General features: G+C 36.1%; 1 long non-coding RNA gene across 1 annotated transcript; it reads right to left on the minus strand.

Annotated features, from left to right (window-relative positions):
* Window positions 1-3,197: 3,197 nt before the first annotated feature.
* LOC146732783 (uncharacterized) lies at window positions 3,198-6,597 on the minus strand. Its single transcript, XR_014926862.1, has 2 exons — window positions 6,559-6,597; window positions 3,198-3,305 (listed from the first exon to the last, which is right to left on the minus strand). It is a non-coding gene; the product is annotated as an uncharacterized LOC146732783 (long non-coding RNA).
* Between the last annotated feature and the right edge of the window lie 463 nt (window positions 6,598-7,060).

Below are 7,060 nucleotides of genomic sequence, written 5' to 3' on the forward strand. Positions count from 1 at the left end.
CTGTGCACATGCAGGAATTGAGGCTCAAGTGGTGATAAACAACACGTTAAAAATTGTGAAGGCTCATGGGTAGATGCTTATTTGTAAACAATGACACGCTATGGCCATCTGCCATGCGCAGGTGATGACTCTCCACTTTTAACTACACGTATAACAATTTGATTTACCCGAAACTGCCCAATTTGTGACAGTGATGGTAAAAATTATTTAAATAATGCTTTACAAAAATTTGTTCACACTCCTTCCAAGTTCAAATCCTCAAGCCCTAACACAGAGGAAAAATGGATTATTTATAAAATAAGTTACACATGTTGAGTATCTTCATTTTTGCTCTTTACAGGGGAAAGCCGACTATTGCTCAAAGTAACAAAGGCAGGCGCAAAAAGCAGGAATGTGCACTCAGAGAGTATTTTTCCCATTTGGGAGAACTATGATCCTATTTTCCTGAAGTGCAAGTACTGGCATTGACAGCAACAGCATCCAAATTGTTACAGTCACAGATCAAGGACAGTCTCTCCATTTCAGACTGTAAAAATATAAATGTGTGTCCCAATAAGGCTAATGTTAGATACGGTGTTTTGAAAATTGTACTTGATATCCCCTCAACTTTTGACTGTATGGTTGATAAGTTGAGAGAGGAAACTGACCAGTTTCCACGTACACTTGTCTACTGTCCATCACTTGATTATACATCTAGATTATATGATTACTTTAAATGGGAATATATCCTGCCTCAATTCCTTACATTGGAATGTACCACAGCGAAACTGATTCTGTGATATAAGAGTCTCACTTAAAAGAAATTATGAAAGTGTCTCATTCAGAGTTGCATATTATTTTTTGTACAACAGCTCTTAGAATGGGTATTAATTGATATGAGAAATTTTCATCATGTTATTCATTATGGTACTTCATTTGATTTAGAGTCGTATGTACAGGAATCAGGGAGAGTTGGGAGAGATGACAAACCACCTCATTCCGTTATTTTGTATCATACTTAAGAAACACAAATGTATGCAGACGAGTGAAACTTTATGAAGATTTTGCTTCAAGTCTGGAAATAAATCAATTGAAAGACAAAGTATTATATCACAGTTGTGATATTTGTGCACCTAAGTGTTCATTTGGACATTGCAAAGATGAGAGTAGTTATCTTGAAAGACAGTCTTATTCATTACTTTGCTGATACAGATAGTGATAGCAGTGACAGTATATAGTCTGATGCAATAATTGAGAATAGCTCATCAAGCACTGGTACAGAGGACGGAATGTTCCATTGATAATAGCATGGTGATAGCAGCGTAAAGTTGGTATAATCAGATTGGCATTGTATTTGTATTTTATTTGTTATCCAACAGATTCAAACACATATCTCAGAATATGTGAAAATTCTTATTTTGGGGATATTTCAATCTAATGTTGATACGATGCCAAGTAGATTTTGGCAAACTTCAATAATAAATAACTAATTAAATTTGTAAAACCTTTTTTCACCCATTTTTTCCTCAGTATGAGTTAGACTACCAGTGTCATATTTTTGTTAAAGTTGCACAGAAATTGTAGTTAAAAGCTCTATCTTGCATATGAAATATTACCTGTAGTACCAAATTTCCTTTATTAGATCTGGTTCCATGTTGAGAAAACATGTACAGAGACATCAGTTACAGTTTTTTAATAAATTATTAACAATTGCCAATGTGTCTTAATTGCTGTGAAAACAGTTTTATATTTTGTTCCCTATACACATTTAGAACTATAAAACCATGTACTTAGGGTGATCCCTGTAGACAATACAACTGAATTTTATTTTTTGACCAAAAAATTGATTCTAACAGGCTAAAAACAATCATATCAGTTTTGCTGGGCACAGCCAACCATTTTTCAATCCAATAATTTCATCTGTATTCCGGATCTTCTTTCTGGTGTATCCACTAGCAAGATTTCCAGCTTTATTAAAAAACTCATCTTTTAAAATCGATATAGTAGCTAACAAACAGAAACAATCTGAAACTAGAAGAAACAAAATTAATAATTAGTTCACTTGTATTTACAGCTCATATTAACGTCACGATAACTTATTCAAAATGGCGACAAACACGGGGATTTTGCTGTAGTTTCCCCTTTTCCGCGGTTTGGTCGTGAAATCGACCAATTTATAACCATCGTCCTCAAAATAATTGATGAAAATGTTTCAGAACCCATCGACAGTACAAAATTGAGGCGAAAATAATGAAAAACGGCTGTTACGGCTCGACCTGAATTCCGGTCGGTAAAAGGTACCTCCATGAATAGGGTAACTCGCATGGGATGGAACTGTATCTCTCTGGTTTCGCGTTAACACCACGACGAACGAAACACCCAACAGCGAAACCAAGCGAGCTACAGAACTGCAGCTAACCTCCGACGCAAAATAACAAGCGTGATTGCTTGAGACCCATCATTGAATGAATACTAACAAAATTGCTTCAATTTTCACAATATCATATCATACATACACTGTCAGTTGACTAAAGTTGTCTCTCGTTTTTTTTACCAAGAAACGAATCTATAAATACATAATATACTTACCAATAACAACTCCGAAATCTTCACGCTGACGAAAAACAAAATAGCGACCATAACAAAAACAATTGCACTCGCGTAATCTTGCACATGTTACAATGAATTTGATTGGCTGCTGTTTTTCTCGTAAATTGTGAGACCGGGACGAGAGTTCCTATGCTGGTTGTCTAGATCCAGGTGGCTTTCACGAACAATAATTGCAGAAAAATAATTGTAACATCAAAAAATAATTAAAATAGTTAATAATTATAGTAAATAATTAAAATAAATAATAATTATAGTAATTATATAAAAAAAATAAGCCAACAAGGATCTTATTTTAATCACAGATTACGTACTGAGTGAATATAAAAAAGAATTTACAGTTACCATTGAATATCGTGTATATTGTTTTCAGTACTACTAGTTCCATACGATAAAGATGAATAGCACCAATGATATAATAACAATTAGTATATTATCTATATATAATGTTCACAGTTTTCAATTTATATAAGTTGATTGGGACACGAAGGTTAGCAACTGTTAACCCCTTAAACCGTTTCTAATTGATGAATATAGCCCACATGATATAGATATATAGAAAAAGTTGTCATATTGTCTGTCAAAAATTGAGAAATATATAATCCCGTGAATCGTAGTATATTCAATTTTATTCGAGACTTGAGACAGTAGCTTTTTCCAATAACCTTGCAGTCATTGGCGATCCAGGTTTTAACGCGTCTCGTTCATACAGAAGGCTCCTATAGAATAAAGAGTACAACGATTAGTAAACACACCATTTACTTTGAACACTACCTCCAAGCTATAAAAAATACTTTGCATGATCTTTAAACGTTTTTGCTTAGCGTAGAGGATCACGTGCGTGCATGATCGACGCTGCGCATCGGACGGCGCACTCTATTCGCGCTTTCGACATAAAATGCGGTATCACCCAACACACTGACGGTGTCTAATGAATAAAAGCGGTCAAAGGACAAACTGCTCTCTGATTTCGTAGCCAATATTGCCTGAGTGTAAGTAGTTTCGCGGCATTGGTGTGCCATTGTACACTCGATTAGTGCGACTTTCACACCATTTTACATAGAATTGACGATTCATTCAACGCTGTGGTTTTGTACCTTGCAAGTAGTTGATATTCCATTTCCGGTGACTTCAATACGGAATGAATGAGCATCAAGTTAAACAAATCTCTCTGGGTAAAAACAGACAACGTACCTTACCATCAAATATTCAATTTTGTGTGCGACTATGGAAAATATTTAATATTAAAAATTATGCTAATTCAATAAATCATTGATAAAAGGCCTGAAACCTGAAGAAGGCCAGATACTACTACATTAGCCTCATTGTGTGCACCAGTCCTTCCACTTCCCTTCAGCATTGACCCAATGTATTTCAACGCTGTCAACTCAATATGTAACCTACCGAACATTAGTACAAACTTATTCACCCCATATTTATTTCTAGCCAGTGTCACATTATTTGTTTTGCCAATGTGTAAAATGGTGGCAACACTGTGTGTTTGATCTCACAGAAGTGGCAGCAAAGCATTGATGCTGGTCGCATTGATGAATCATATTCAAGTCTGATTTCTTCTTGGAAAAGACTGGGGGATGTTAATATGACTCTGGAGGATCAGAAACCTTTTTTATCCGATTCTTTGTAATAACACAGGGCAAAGTACAAGCTTTGTTTTAATTCTCTAAACATGGCTGCTGGAAAAGTGAAATGCTTGTGCCGTGGATCTGTTTGGTGTTGTTATTGATGGGTTGCAGTCTGTGTTGTCAAGAGCAGATGACACACACCTCTGTCTTCCACATATTGGTTTACAACATTCTCACCCAGCTGTCTAGATATTTCCAACAATCTGCCATACGATATGCTGATTTCATTCTCATGTGTTCCATCTACTTGGAGTAACAGTTGTACTGTACCTGTTTCGCTGTGGCCACATCTGACTGCACAATACCATGGTCCAGATGGGACACTATGTCCACCCCATGCTCAATACTGCAAACAAAGTGCAGAAGAGTTCGGGAAATGACTTCGTTTTCAATCTCTTTCTGGAACACCTGACTGAATTTTGAGCCAACAGTCTTTGCCAGATGATACCAGATGATTAACTTTCTCGTATTCATTAGCATCAGACAGAATTTACATCTTTTCTGAATGCTAAAAGAACATCTCGCCCTTCAAGCTCAGGGATCCTAAAGAGTAACTGATCCTTTAACCTAGTGAATTCCACATTTAGTTGTTGTATCTGACACATTTATAATGAGGCTAGATCAGCAAGTCTAAATATCACATGTGTTGTTTATGTACCAGCAAACTTGCTAACTTTCTTGCTATAATATAGATGACATACTCGAAATGAAAACGTTTTTCCCATTGACTACTGTAATTCTCCTCTTTATCGCATTGAGATGTGATCTCTCCAAGTAGTATAAATCTGTCAAGCATTGATGGCGGTACTTCAGTTCTTGGGCAACGACAACACCAGAACTTAACTTTGCTAGAAACTGTCCTTTGTTTAGGAACCTGAACACACTTTTATACATTGATTAACCCTTCCATTTACCTGCACGGTCATTTTGCATTTTAAATTTCATATTTTATATTCTTCTTCACATAAGAAGCACTGTATTTGTGTAGGCTCGGAGATCCTGCCCACGTTTCTCCTTTTGCGCCCGATGTACTGGCGTAACTGCTCTTTTCTATGATCTTGTCAGTTCTGTATTATTGAACAAACGTTGGGAGATGTTGTGATATCTTGTTTTATTTCGTATTAATGTGATTTCCATTCCCTGTCCTTCATCTTGCCGTGCTGGATTGAATGGTATAGAGATATAATTGAAAGCACCACACAATAGAAAATCTTGTGCTATTTTACTACATCCAGCATAGTCCTGTTTTCCCTTGAATGAGCTGAAAGGTGAAATCAATGTTTCATAACTTTTGTCGAACTGACAAAGGCAGCATTTACTCCAGTCAGTGTTTTGTTTTGGCATTGAGAGCAAGTCTTTGTAGTGGTGTAAGCCGGGCCGGGTTTAATCTTTTTACCACCCTTGGTCACTTCCACAAAAGTTGAGAAATGGCAGCCGTATCGGATTTATTGATGGCCAGCACTTGTTCTGAAAAAGTTCCTTACAGAAAATATTAATACCAAATGTCACCATATCAACTGAACAATTCAGACAAATAACCAAATTTAGCTGCTCCACTATCTCCAATTAATAGACAGACATTAGCCTAATACCAAGGCTGTTCACAGTCAGGCCTTCCTAGATTAAACATAGTGTATCTCTCACTAAAACAATTATTCAACTCCAGTGTATTGTTTACCTCTATTGTGTGACAATCAATATAACCATATAACCATATAACGGCAACTGTTAACAAAAGTTTAACCGATAGGACCCAAGGCTATTTTTAAAATACAAATGACGAGTGCAAATTCCATCTTGTACAGCTATTATAATTGTTTAACTGTGTCGTGAAAATAACTTCCCAATTGTTCGCTAAAATGTTGTGTCACGAAAATTAAGACAGCGTGTAATACAGGCGAGGGTTTTGGAAGAGTGATTCGGGAATAAATCCTCATTTCGAAGAAGTTTCAAGGCATGGTCCTGAAACCTAATATTTTATGACAGTTCTAAAGTTAGACATTATGCAGGTGCACCGCCTGTTTGATTTCATACTTTACTTTAATAGCCTTGCAACGATATGCAACGGAGGTTGTATGAGTTTGAACATTTGTAACACCATACTTCTCTAAGATACTCATATACAGTTTCGCCAATGACAGGCAGACAGACGTGTGTTTTTCAAACGACATGTTCCTAACTTATTGTTCCGTGGTCACTTGGGAAATCTACATTAACCCTTATGTTTCTGTTTATACGAAGTGATCTGTCATGTTATATTACATGTTACATTAGTGTGCCTTAAGGTTATGATCATCGTTAATTTCATGATAAAACAATGTAAACTCACCAAGTACGTTAAAAGAGATACGACACAACAACCGTGATTACTTCAAACAGGATATCAATCATCAAGTATGAGTAAGCTAGCCGGGTGTTTGTGTAAAGCACTGATTTTATAAGTTAAACATTTACACATATTTGTATAACAATGACACTTTTATCGTTACTATGTATTTAGTAAACCATACAACTGCTGCAAATACTAGTAGTGTATATAACAATGGTCCGTTGAGTCCGTTGGGACCGCTAGTTTACTTCCTGTCTACAACATGTCTAGCCTGGAATCCAGCCATCCCAAGTATACTCAAGAATGGACTGGTGGATCGCTATGTAACTATTGACTCATAGTTATGTGTCGTCACTGATTGGCAGAGTCCATAAAAACAAGCATGCGTATACTGACCTTTTCTATTTAATATTCGTAGACTTTTCAAAGTTTTTCAAACCAAACATATGTGCCATCTAGTCTACAACATGTTCAATCAAAGTTTAACATTATGTATTAGGTT

This window comes from Saccoglossus kowalevskii, chromosome 17 (assembly GCF_978046115.1).
Source record: "Saccoglossus kowalevskii chromosome 17, keSacKowa6.1, whole genome shotgun sequence".
In the NCBI taxonomy this organism is placed as follows: Eukaryota; Metazoa; Hemichordata; class Enteropneusta; family Harrimaniidae; genus Saccoglossus; species Saccoglossus kowalevskii.